The 14,812-nt window shown below is 33.2% G+C and overlaps 1 long non-coding RNA gene across 1 annotated transcript; it reads left to right on the forward strand.

The window, feature by feature from the left end:
- Window positions 1-5,291: 5,291 nt before the first annotated feature.
- LOC149415769 (uncharacterized) lies at window positions 5,292-7,882 on the forward strand. The gene is made up of 3 exons (XR_016303598.1): window positions 5,292-5,378; window positions 7,459-7,599; window positions 7,799-7,882. It is a non-coding gene; the product is annotated as an uncharacterized LOC149415769 (long non-coding RNA).
- Window positions 7,883-14,812: the final 6,930 nt, after the last annotated feature.

Raw genomic sequence — 14,812 nt, forward strand, 5'->3', positions numbered from 1 at the left:
GACTATACTAGAATGGCATTTGTGTATTTCCTTAAGACCAAAAATCAGGTGTTTAAGTATTTCAAAGAGTTTATAGCTCTTGTTGACACACAGACAGGCAGAAAACTCAAAGTATTGAGAACAGACAATGGTGGGGAGTTTTGTTCGTTAGAATTTGATAATTTTTTGAATAAAAATGGTATTGTGCATCAAATGACGAATACACCGGAACAGAATGGCCTGTGCGAAAGACTAAACAGAACAGTGGTGGAGAGAGCTCGGTGTCTTTTGTTTGAGGCTAATTTGCATAAGAAGTTTTGGGCTGAAGCAGTGAATACTGCAGTCTACTTACGAAACAGAACTTTGGCATCAGGATTACAAAAAACACCTTATGAGCTATGGAGTGGTAAAAAACCAGATCTCGGCCATATTCGGATATTTGGCAGTCCTGTGATGGTCCACGTTCCGAAAGCAAAGAGGACTAAATGGGACAGAAAGGCTGAAGAACATATCCTGATTGGTTACCCAGAGAACATTAAGGGTTACAGGCTTTACAACCCGAAGACCAATCTTTTTATGACCAGCAGAGATGTTGTAGTGATGGAAAATATTAATGACAGTTCATCAACAACTATTTTCGTAGAAGAAAAACAGCAACCAGATTACACAAGAGACAGTCAGTTGAATAGCACATATATCGAAGAAGATGATGTGAATGATGTTACATATGTTCCTGCTGAATCGACAAGTGAGTCAGGTGACAGTCTTTATGAGACTTTGACCCCGGTATGGTCTAGTGGTTATGACGCCTGATTAGTGATAATGACACTTGGGAGCTAGTGGACAGGCCAAAGGACGGCACAGTGGTAAACACATAAGTGGTTTCTTAAAAAGAAATATAACAGTGATGGTGAAGTGCGTTTCAGAGCAAGACTTGTAGCAAAAGGTTTTTCTCAGAAGAAGGGTACAGATTTTACCGAAACCTTCTCACCAGTGTTAAGATATTCCACTCTTAGATTATTGTTTGCTTTGAGTGTACAACTTGATCTCAATATGAACCACCTTGATGTACCAACAGCATTCTTAAATGGTTTTCTTAAGGAAAATGTTTTTACAGAAATACCAGAATACTCTCATTTTGTTGATTGTAAAAATAAAGTATTGAAATTAAAAAGAGCCATTTATGGTCTCAAACAGTCTGCTAGAAGTTGGTATATTAGAGTAGAAGAATGTTTATTGAACTTAGGATATAAAAAATCCAAATATGAACCTTGTCTTTTCATAAAAAGTAATAATAATGTTAAAATATTTGTTGCATTATTTGTGGATGATTTCTTTGTATTCTATAATTCAGAAAATTATTATGAACAGTTAAAGAATGAACTTATCGATAAATTTAAGATAAAAGATTTAGGTGAGATTAAACAGTGTCTAGGAATGAGAGTGAATGCTCAAAAAGATTTTATTACTGTTGATCAAGAGCTTTTTGTAAACAATATTTTAAATAAGTTCAATATGTCAGATTGTCATACTTCAGATACCCCTATGGAAGTTAATTTAAAGTTAGAGAAAGATGTAAATAAAAGTGATGATATTATAAAATATCCATACCAACAGTTAATAGGGAGTCTTATGTACTTATCTGTGTTGACAAGACCAGACATTGCTTACAGCGTAAGTTATCTAAGTCAGTATAATAGCTGTTATAATGAAACTCATTGGAAACATTTAAAAAGATTGTTAAAATATCTACAAAAAACCAAAAGCTATGCTTTAGTTTATAAGAAAAGTGATTATTCTTTACATGGTTTTGTAGATGCTGATTGGGCATCATGTACCTTAGATAGAAGGTCATATACTGGGTTCTGTTTCATAATGTCAGGATGTGTTATATCTTATGAATCTAGAAAGCAAAGAACTGTTGCCTTGTCTAGTACAGAAGCAGAATATATGGCTCTATCCGAAGCTTGCAAAGAGGCTATTTACTTAAATAACTTATTATCTGATATGATAGAAAAACATAAAAATACACCGGTATGCTTATATAGTGACAGTCAAAGTTCTATTAATTTGTCTGTTAATCCACTGTTTCATAAACGCATCAAGCACATTGATGCACGACATCACTTTGTCAGAGAATGTGTATTTGATAATAAAGTTAAGCTTGAATATGTGTCAACTTCCAATATGCCAGCTGACTTGTTAACAAAAAGTCTTTGTTCGAATAAACATCAAAAATTTTTAAGTTCAATGGGCATATCGGAAATTTAAATCCATTTTCATAATATTGTTTTGTAAGAATGGTATTTAGTTTATTTTGTTACGAGAGGGTGTTAAAATTATATAACAAAATTAATATGTGTGACTAACTCCATCTATGATGTATCTATAAACTAAATAAACGTCAGTCGATTCCCACCAACCTTGGAGTTTTATTAAAAACATACTCTGCACATCTCACTAGGGCATTCCTGTGTCAAGATGTGTATATTATCACTATTATTTATCTTCATTTTACTATGAACCCTTGGAGTTTCTTTTCCAGAAGTGTTGATGTTGTTGGGTTCCTGTTTGGTAACCACCATTGTTCTTGTCTTTTGGTTCTCCCAAACAGAACACTGAGTTATGCGGCAGGCTACTACTGCTTGCAGATATAATACCTATAGCAATTACATGCATAATTACTTCTCAAATGAATCTTCTACATAAAATATAATATCTAAGACCTAATGTCCTGCATAGTTGGATTGCGGACTTTCTGAGGGGAAGAACAATTCAAACCGTGGTTGACGGCTCTTCTTCCTCACCGCACCAAATCAATGCGGGGGTGCCACAAGGATCTGTGCTGTCTCCGACGCTGTTTTTATTGCACATCAACGATCTCGTTGAATGTGCACCAATTCACTGCTACGCTGATGACAGCACCGTTCACGAGGGTTATCTTTTTGACAGGCCCCCTTCCACCTATGATGTCCGAACAGCTCGGGAAGTTTTGAAGCGAAAAATTGACCACCACCTAGAGATGGTTCGTGCCTGGGGTAAGGCCAACTTGGTCAGTTTCAACGTCTCAAAAACCCAAGCGTGTCTGATTTCGGCAAAGAGGGAGATCAATGACTGTCCGGTGCAATTTGATGGGAGCACTCTCCCCAATAAAGACTCCATTGAAATGCTTGGAGTTACTATATCAGACCAGCTCAAGTATCGGGGATCCATAGAAGCCCGAGTAAATCAGGCCTCCAAAAAGTTGGGCGTCTTGTACAGGGCTAGGAGATTCTTCAACAGTGACCAGCTGCTGACCCTGTACAAGTCTCAAGTCCGTCCAACTATTGAATTTGGGAGCCACCTTTGGGCTGGTGCCCCAAAATACTTGATAAACCTGCTTGAATCTGTGCAAAGGAGAGCGATCCGTCTGATTGACAATCCGTTGTTAACAGACCGATTGCCTTCTCTGATGCATAGACGCAATGTAGGCATGCTGTGTCTGTTCTACAGGTATTTCAATGGAGCCTGCTCCAAGGAGCTAGCAGCATTGATTCCTGATGCACCGGTGCACGTGCGCGAAACTCGACGGACACGAACTGAACACCCGTTCACGGTTGACGTTGGCTTCATGAGAACGGGCCGTTTTTACGACTCGTTTTTGTGTAAGTCGGCTCGTATGTGGAACGAGCTACCGGCATCTGCTTTTCCTCCCTCCTATAATCCGAGCCTCTTCAAGGCCCGCATTAACAAATCCCTTCCTACAGCCCCTACCTTACTCCGCCTCACAACGCCGCCCAACCGGGTGGTGACATAGTTCCCCTGTCGGTGCACTGCACAGGCAGGGACACTCTTGTGAGGTGTCACATAAAAACAAAAACAAAAAAAATGTCAAAGCTAAGGAGGGTATAATGATATCTTAAATGATTTTTTTCACATAAAATTGACACAGGGATGATTTCTAAGGAACCTCAAAGAAAATTAATTAAAAATTACGAGCTACACGGACATGGAATAAGAAAAGGTAAGCTTTATAGTTAGATTGCCAACAAGGAATAACAGTAAGTACCATAGAATAAACAATATAACATTACGAGTTCCTCCCAAATGAAACAAGTGTTACATGTTGCTCAACCGCCTAGCATTCCGTCTCTCTTACACTAGCCTGACATAGTAGATCTCCATCTCATTTGAATTTCTAAAGATGTTTGTAGGAAAATATAGGCACCGATTAGGCAAATATTTGGATCACGAAACACGCCCACAAGACACTTCTTTTGTTATTATTTATTCTATGCTAGGTAATATCATAAAATGCCGAATGAAATTATTGTTACAAAAAATGTTCAATTTTAAAAAAGAAAATATGTCTGCCGCCCAACGTTTGGACGGTACCGAAGAAAAATGTCAGATGTGCATATTTTTAGTTTGGCAGGAGAGGTGTTAAAAGTTTCTTCTCTGCATTCTTATTGTTTTCGGTAATGTATTTCTCCATTTAAGTAAATATCCAATATATCTAACAACACAACATTTCTTGATTTCAAAAACAGTTAAAATACACAAATGAAACTTTAAACAGCTTTATTGCAAAATTACAATACATGCACATCTGACATGGTTTTTCGGGACTGTCGATTTGTTAGGTTTGTTATTGAATATACTCACATTTAAAGAAAAGGTTTTAAAAACAATGTTAATGGACGAAAAAGTTATGGGACAGTAAGTTGTAGACAAGTGCGCAGTACTGTAACTTGGATTGGTCTCGTCGAAAAAGAATCACAAAGAAATAGCTCTCTGCAAGTGTCGATACCTGCATATAAATACACAAAGAAAATATTTACATAACAGCGTCAAAAACCAACAAACCATTTCCTTGCAAATATCACGAACATGTTCACATTAAAACTCAAAATTATTTAGTTGCAAACAACATTATTATTTTTTTCAGCTGAAACTCGAAACACAAATGAAAATATAATTAAAATTATTAATTACCCTTATCAAATCAATAATTAACTAGGTAAAATAATGGAACTGTTTTGTTGAGACTTTGAGGCAGAACTAACATTCACTCGTGTGGAATGACTCGCAAATTGTGCTGAATATGAAATGTTCTTAAAAATCATTATTCGTAGTAACGATCGTTCTTAATAATAACCGTTCCTATTAATTACCGTGATTAATTATCATATTATGATGAATATGTATGTTAACAATATGTATGTGTTCAATAGTCACGTGATGAAAATGTTTTTTTTTTTAGTTATCTGGTCACCATGATAATTTAAATAATTGTCTATGACTTCATTCTTGTCTATGCATAACCTATAAATATTTTGACAAGTGCTAACAAATGCTTTCTTCTCCGAGAGCCGTTTCTTCCTGTTAAACATACTATCTTACGCCTGTGATGGTTATTGGTAAAGAAAGTACTCATTCTTATATTCATCGCTATTTATTTGGTAGCTGCCGTTATTCCAGTTTAGTTAGGGAATCATTGGGCGTTTTGTCACAGTAGAATGTTTAAACAATTTGTCGTCTACCTATTATTAGATTAGCATTTCGAAGGCATTTATTACAATGATCACAAAAAAAACATATGGTTAACAGATATTTTATTAAAAGCGGAATGGCGGTAAACATTGTTAACATAAAGGTATATAGTTTTCCCACGATAAACAACGTTTCTCTTAACCGTTGTCATATCTTCAAGGTTTTCAAATATGTGTTTTGGCTACGACTTCGTTATTTTGACAGGATATTCCAAGCGAAACCACATTTTTTTTTTTTTTTTTTTTTATCATAGATAAAAGAAAATTACATTTTCACTTATTTAACTAGAATTAACTAATACATTACACATTAATGTATTACACAACGATTTTGTTCACGATCATTGTTTTGTTGATTGATCATAAAACTGAAAACTTTTTTTTAAATTTACCTACACTTTTTTCATTTTTAATTTCTTGCTCCCTTATTGCTCCCCTCGTAACCAATGGATTGCCTGCCGTAATGAGTATGTATGGTGTTTAATTCTATTTTATCTTGTTGCCGTGTGTGTGTGTTTACTTGGTACGTTTTAATGATTTCCGTATTTGGTTGTATGAGTTTATTATTTATTTTTCATATAAGGAGACATGTATTATATTCATAAAAAGTTTCTTAATGTTATTAGTTTTGTTTTCATACATAATTTTTCTGTCGATGTTCTCGGTTTGAAGTGAAATAGCTTTTTGATTACTTTGTTTTGTTTTACGTGTAGTTCATTTATATATATATATATATATATATTTTATATGCAATTAACCACATTTCAATTAAGTAGTTTAAATGTCAATGTACGAGGCTATAATATAGACCTTTTTTAATTTTATTTGGTAACAGACATGAGATCCGGCTAAATACGCTAGTTAAAGGGGTGATTTTATCTTTAATATCTTGAATGTGCTATTATTTTAAAAGTTGCTATTTAAAGGTGTTTATCAATGCACAGCCCAAGATAATTCTCCCGTATCAGGATTTGCAGGTTGTTACATTCAATTTTTAAGGCTACTTAAGGAGGAATGATTTAACGAGTTAAGCTAAAAATCATGTATCCTGTTTTAATTTAACATAATATAAATTTTATCATTTTATTTTATTCAGATTTAGATTTCGACCACCCAGCTGTAACGAAGGAATTCTCGCAATATGCGGAGAGTACTCAGACAGCCAGTTTGTTGCATAGCATAAGTGTTAAATATAGAACTTAAAATTCGGATATCCGGAATCAATGTCTCTTTTGAAATATCGTGCAAACAGGACACACACTTGTCCACAACATCCTCCCTTATAAAACATGAGGTGTACCTTAATATGTGTCCTTGCCGGAAAATTCCAAAATACAGCACTCATTAAACTTTATTATATTATTCATAAAAGGTTGTCGGTTCCTCGATTTTCACCTAATTTTATTTGAAATATGATGTGAATTACACGTATTATACGTTAAAAATACATAAATATTGATTGTAAAAACAATATCTCATTGACCGAAAACAACCAAACTCTCTACTACAGGTGCTCTAGAGAAAGGTTTTTCCTTCTTAAAGAATCGGTCCCAAGCGGACATCTGAGGTCATTTTTTATCTGACATTGACCTTGTTGATCAAGGGTATTTATTCGTAAAAGAATAGTTTGTTTTTTTTCAATTAAAAAAATTCTCGTTAATATCAATTTTACGAAGACACAGGGCTGGCCCTATGCGGGCGCAATTAGTGCAGTTCTCTCCGGGTGTCGAATACTTAACCTAACACATCGCCCTTGATATTATTTTTGATAAATACCGCTCTAAAAAAAAACACAAATCATCATTTTAATGATTACAGTGATATCCTGCCTCGGCGTGTACTAATTTAGACTGTTAGGGCAGCCAAAATTAAACTTGCGCCTGGCGCCGTTTGGTTCAGGGCTGGCCATGCAAAGATTCATTATATTTATTGTCCTTTTTTATTCCAGGAAACATTAATGTGAAGACAGTCACCATAAACGCGGATCTTGGACCCCGACAAGATGAAGCGGCGCTAACTTATATGAAAATTGACATAGACCTGCTGGATGTAAAAGAGGAATGCTTTGGAAGAATTACCAAGGAAGCAGGTAAAACCAATTTTTCACTGTAAACTTGAACGATTCGGACTCTCCTATTTTTTATCCTTTCTACGAACTTACTTCGCTTATTTACTCTAAGTTTAAAAAAATGTGTTTAACTGAGTTATTTTCACCCATGTTATTTTATTTATTTATTTATTTAGACGCCGTAAAAGGCTTTTACAATATACATGATTTTTGTTTACAGTGGTTCACAGGAGCGAAACAGTATTATGTTTAACAGAATAATTACTGAGAAATTATGTAGAAAATTAAACAAAAATAACATCTGGTATACATAGGTACATTAGCATTTTTATTTTCAATCCGTACAGTAGTTTAGTATTGAGGTTATTGTTACCTTCAATATTGAATTTGGTTGAATTTGCTGAGAACTAAGAGTTAGCTCTATTGAATCAGGACTGTCAGTAAGACATCTCATAACAATTTTGGGTAAAATTATAGTTTTGATTAAGTATATAAAATTATTAGATAACACTCTTCTGTCTGATATCTGATGTAAGTGCATAGTTTAGGTTCTGTGATAACTTATGAATAGAATGGTATTATGCCTAATAACATTGATAATTACGACAGAGGTATGTTATTATAGCCTTCTTATAACTATATTCCGTGCAGTTGAACACATCTACTACTTCCGAGAAAGCATTGCCAACTGCATGCAATCTAGGTATAAGCGAGTTTCTAAATGACGCAGTCCTGATATTGTTATTGAAATTAAAAAGAATTTTGGATCGAGTGGTTCTAGTGGGTATATGGAAGGTAATTAGGCTTAATATATCAGGGCTGTCTATAATACCGTTGACAATTTTAAAAATAAAAGTCAAATCGGAAATAAGTCTTCTATCTGAGAGTTTAAGTAAGTTTAATTATTTCATCAAGTGATTGTAATTTATTGATTCTATAGGTAGACCGAGTTTATAGTTAATGTATCTTAGGAATTTATGCTGAATTTTTGAGTGGATTTTAAAGTAAGGACACCAAATAGGAGAATTATATTCGATTTGACTTCGAACAAGTGAGGAATATAAGATTTTTAGTGTTGAAATATTTTTAAAGTCTCTGCCATTTCGGAGAATGAAGCCGAGCATTTTTAATCCTCTGTTGGTGACTGTTTCTACATGTGAAAGAAAGTTAAATTTTGAATCGAAAATAATGCCGAGATCGTTAATTTCACTTACAGAGGCGAGAGAAACATTGTTAATTTTGTATTGATAGTTAAGGGGTTGTTTTGTTCTGAAAAATCTTATTATATGGCATTTACTAATATTGAGATAAAGTTTGTTAGTTTTGCACCAATCTTGAAGTTTATTTAAATTTATTTGAATGTGAATACAGTCATTTATTGTTTTTATAATTTTAAATAGTTTAAGGTCATCGGCAAAAAGTAGCACTTCAACATTTTTATCAAATACAGTAACAATATCGTTTATGAAAAGGAGAAACAGTATTGGGCCTAAATGTGACCCTTGGGGTACACCGCTAGTAGCTATGAATTTGTGTGAAAGGTTAGAATTATTTTTTACTTGAAGATTTCTATTTGTTAAGTAGCTATTTAACCATTCCAATAGTTTACCCTCAATTCCGATTTGACTAAGTTTATAGAGAAGAATTTTGTGGTTAACTTTGTCAAACGCTTTTACAAAGTCTGTATATATTGAGTCGACTTGGGTTTTGTTTTCGAGTGAACATGCTATAAAATTTTCATATAAGGAGAGATTTGTTAGTGTGGATCTGCCTGGCATAAATCCATGTTGATTAGTTACAATGATGTTGTTAATATGTATGGAGATTTTATCGAGGATAAGTTTTTCAAACAGTTTGGGGAGAGTTGAGAGCATGCAAATGGGTCGGTAATTAGTGACATCATGAATATCACCTTTTTTAAATACAGGTGTTAGATAGCAATTTTTCCATAGGTCGGGGAAGCAGCCAGAATTTAATGATTGGTTAAATATATGACATAGTGGATTGGCTATTATTGATGCACAGTTAATTACAAAGGCAGGACTAATTTTGTCAGGACCCGCATTTTTCTTTAAGTCGAGTGTTTTTATTTTGCGTATAACATCAGGAACATTTATATGTAAAGCGGGAATGTGGACCGATTCCTTTGGATGAAAGGGTGGAAGTTGAACATTTGGGATATCATTATCGTAAACATTTTTGAAGAAGTCGGCAAACAAATTAACGATGTCATTAGTATCACTACTACTTTTCCCTTCGAAATACATGTATGTCGGTAGGCTAGGTTTGTTTTTTCTTAGTGAGTTTACATGTGTAAAAAAGTTTTTGGTATTTGAAGGAATAGACTTTTCTGTGTTGAGTATGTATGTTTGATATAATTTTTTGGAGAGCTTTTTACAGTCACTTCTATATTTATGAAATATTTTGTAGTCTGAGATAGAGTTGCTCTCTTTGAAATTTTTGTGCCAGATTTTTTTGTTAATTATTAAGTGTTTTAAGTCATTATTAAACCATTTGGGGAACTTTGATAGTTTGAATTGAATTAAGGGAACATATTTTTCAATAGCCGTGTTGATGATGGAGTAAAAAGATTCAAGATTTTGGTTAACATTTGTGTTTTTGTCTAAAAAGGACCAGTCAGTACTTTCTAAGTATTTTGTTAACAGTGGATAATTTTTCATATTTGTCGACAGATCTTCAGACGCATTTTGTCGAAAAAGGATTCACTCCTCCACATCGCAACTACTCCTCCTCTCCTAAGTCAAATTTTGCAATAAACTTATGCACCCATGAAAGAGAAAAATATTTTTACTGTACCGATTGCCACTATTCATCTTCTCGAAAGGGAGATTTGAAGAGCCACATGCTTACTCACACGGGAGAAAAACCTTTTTCATGTTCCGTGTGCAACTATGCGTGTTGTCGAAAGGGTCAGCTGAACAGGCACATGCTGATTCACAGTGGAGAAAAACCATTTTCATGTTCCGTGTGCAACTATGCATGTTATCGAAGGGGTCAACTGATTAGCCATATGCTGACTCACAGTGGAGAAAAACCTTTTTCATGTTCTGAGTGCAACTATGCATGTTATCAAAAAAGCGAACTAAACGTACACATGCGGATTCACAGTGAAGAAAAACCTTTTTCATGTTCCGTGTGCGCCTATGCATGTTATCGAAAGAGCAACCTAACGAGCCACATGCTCACTTACAGTGGAGAAAATCCCTTTTCTTGTTCCCTGTGCAACTATGCCTGTTATCGAAAGGGTGTGCTGAAGAAGCACATGCTGATTCATAGTGGAGAAAAACCTTTTTCATGTTCCGCTTGCAACTATGCATGTTATCGAAAGGATATACTAAAGAGCCACTACGTTGAGTCACTACGGAGAAAACTTTTTCTTGTTCCTTGTTCATCTATGGATATTCTCAAAACGCACATCTTAAAAGCCACATGCTGACTCACAGTGGCGACAAACCTTTTTCATTTTCCAAGTGCACATATTCAGATTCTAGGAAAGGGCACCTCACCCCCCATATAGGACATTTGTTGGAACACATGCTGACTCAGAGTGGAGAAAAACCCCCTTTTCTTGTTCCGAGTGCAACTATGCAAGTTATCAACAGTGGTCCTTGACGGGAAAAAACTGACTGACAGCTGAAAAAAAACTTTCTCGTTTTCTGGCTGAAGAGAGATTGAAAAAAACGCGTGCGCACTCACAGTTTTTTTTCGTATGCAATTATGCGTTTTCTCGAAAAGACTCTTTGACTGGACACTTTTCTTGTTCCTTGCGTAAACATTCTCCTTCACGAAAACTATTTACAGAATAAATTATTCTAGTATCAGATCTGATATGTTTCACCATAGAGTTACATAAAATTAGTATAATTTTATAAGTGGTCACAATATTTATAACCTTGCGATTTCTTTGAATTTGTTCTGAATCCCATTGTAAAAGATTTGATTTATTTTTAAACTTAAATGTACGTGTACTTAAATGTAAATGTATGTGTAAAAAAGATAATTCAATATATCAAAATATATATGAATATGTGTACAGTAATGTATTTAATTATTTTTCAAATAATATTTTTACACTTCTAAATTCACTGTCAAAATTGTAAAACTGTAGCCGCAGCTACTAGTGCGTTCTAGAACATTTTGTTTTCTGTTTACCCTGTGGAGATCGCACCTTGTACCTACGAGAATAAATTGGTTTACACTTCTGCTAGGTACTTCAACCGCTCGAGAACGTACTACCTGGGCAGACAGAAAAAAGTTCCATTGAATTCACTGATTTTCCTTTCAGATACATTAAAATGTAAGTATTTTTCTCCGTACAAAACAGAACCGGCAAACTTTAACCTTAGAATTTTTTTTTAATTTCTAAAGTGGGGTTTGTAAAGGCTGCAATTCCAATATAATCTATGATTTTATTCGAATAAAACGAAAACTCTTTCAGTTTAAAAAAAAGTTGGAATGTTCTTGTTTTGTAATTATTAGTAGTAAATACTGATAACTACTTATTGTCTACAATTTTTCATTTAAATCTAACTTTACCAACCGCATTTAGCGTTGTTTACCGTAGTTTACATTTGAACTCTGATATTACTGATAATTTAAAAACCTACTTATTTTATTGCTTTTTTTTAAGAACTGTTTTAGACCTAGAATCCTAATAACACGGTTTATCTTTTAAAATTTAATTTTTGATATCCTTGCCTAGTTAAGGGTTAACAACTAATAGGATAGTAATGTGTTTGCCTTTAGTTTTGAAAGCGATTTTAAGCCTTAAGTATACAGAAACTGTATAAAGGTCAGTGTCCAAATTCCTTGCACTAAATTTTATTTTAGAAACAATGTTTTTTTTAAATTTTGTTGACATATTTTATTGGGATTTGTGTTCAAGTTTCCGGATTTCTCACAGTCAACAGGTTGAAGATCTGCTGGCCCGAATATTTATAAATAAAGTAAGTTAAACTATATGATTCCCAGTTGTTTTAATATGTTACCTGCTGAAATTAAAAACTGTGCCCTAAACAAACAATTGGTGAACTTACTGAAGACTTGGCTTACTGAAGAATTGGCTTACTGAAGAATTCATTTGTATTATTATACAATGATATATTATTCTAATGACTTTTAAAATTTGATATTTATATTTTTCATAATTTAACTTTTGCTATATTTCTGTAATTTTTTTTGTTTTATTCATATAATTTTAAAAATGTAACTGTAAATTCAATAATTTTTTTTTAATGTATATTTTATTTACTTTTAAAATTTTACATCTTATGCCTAATATATTATTTTCTATGAATACTAAAATATTATTTAATACTTACATACTCAAATTTGGACTTCACAACATTGAGACATAATCCACGAAAAACTGCAAGACTTTTAGCTTCCTTAACAATTACCGGGAGTTCATTGAACATTTTAAAACCTTTATAATAAATATTGTTTTGTGTTCCGGAAAAATGTGTTTTAGGAAGCCTAAAATCGTTGCAGTTTCTCATAGGATATATATGAACTGTACTATTAATTCTAACATTCTTTGACATATAGTCAGGTAACTTTTTATTTTTTAACTTATAAATAAACACCAAGGTATTATAAACTAATCGTTGCCACACACTTAAAAGATTGAGTTGACGTTGCATGGTTTTTATTCTGGTGTACCTGCTACAACACAGTATTGACATCATGCCTCTGTTCTGGATTACTTCCATTCTCTTAATTTGGGTTTTGTTACTTAGAAATATTACACTTGTAAAATAATTCAGATGGGATGCTACAGTGGTATTGTAGACCAATATCCTTGTTTTAATGTCCAATTTTCCTTTTATCCTACTTAAGAAATTAACGTTTTTAGCAATTTTTTTTATTTAAAATTCAAATTTAGTGTTAAATTTTAACTTATTATCGATTATGATTCCCAAGTATTTAATTTCTTTTACTTCTTCAATATTTTGATTGTCTATATTTAGGACAGTATGTACGTTTAGTTTTTTCCCTAATACCATGAATTAACTCAAAGTAACATTTAATTTCAATTTATGTATGTTTAACCACTTAGATAATTCATTATGTTCATTTTGTATTTTTGACAATGCATCTTCAATATTATTTGCTATAATATATAAAAGTGTGTCATCTGCAAAAAGTTTGATGGAACAGTACTTTAAGCACTTCACTATATCATTAATATATAAAATAAATAGTAGCGGTCCCAAAACAGATCCTTGAGAAACTCCAATGCTGATTTCTTGTTTTTCAGAGATAGCATCTCCAATTTTGGTATTTTGTTTTCTATTTTTTAAGTAATCAATAAATCACTGCAATTCATTAGCACGAATTCCTATGTTCTTCAATTTCATTATTAGTCTTTCTCTCTAACACTGCTATTGTGATTTTATTCTGATCCATAGCTGTTTTCCATTCATTTATCACATATTTTATTGCTGTTTCATAGGAATATTTATTTCTAAACCCAGATTGTTCTTTTACTAGCATGTTATTTTTTTTATAAATTTACTCATCTGTTCATTCACAATGCATTCTAGTAATTGTTCATTTTAAGGTAGTCAATTTATTGGTCTGAAGTCTTCGAAATTTTTTGCATTTATTATTTTGGGCACTGGTGTTATTATGGAGGTTTTCCATGACTGCGGAAAACTTCTCTTAGTCAGATATTCATTTATTAGTGCAACTAATCTGTCTCCTATAGCTGGCAGTGCATCTTTGATTATGCTTATAGTAATTCCATCCGGCGATGATTTTGGTATCATTGTTTTAATGATTTTCATTAAATACCCACTGTCAATTTTATTAAACCTAAACATATTTTTATTCTCCCCTTTTCCGATGATTGAGAAGAGGTATCTGTGACTAATGGAATACTCTTATTTATGTTTTCGACACTAAGTACAAAATTTTTGTTAAATTTTTGGGCTATTTTAGGTTTATCATCTTCAACTCCATCTGGAAACCGAACTTCTTTAATGTTTTCCCTCTGTTTGCCGCTTATAATTTCTTTATGTGTAGTCCACATTTTTCTTGAGTCACTTTGAGAGGTAATTATTTTTTGCCTGATTTACGAATTTTTGGTATGTTTTATTTCTGTACTGTATATGTTTCTATGTTTCTTATAGGTTTCCCACCTTTTTTCAGTGAATTGTATTTTACATTCTTTATAAGCTGTATCCCGTATATAGTGTTTTTGTAGAAGATG

The sequence above is a fragment of the Hesperophylax consimilis genome, chromosome 17 (genome assembly GCF_061612785.1).
Source record: "Hesperophylax consimilis isolate HC1 chromosome 17, BYU_Hcon_1.0, whole genome shotgun sequence".
Lineage (NCBI taxonomy): Eukaryota > Metazoa > Arthropoda > Insecta > Trichoptera > Limnephilidae > Hesperophylax > Hesperophylax consimilis.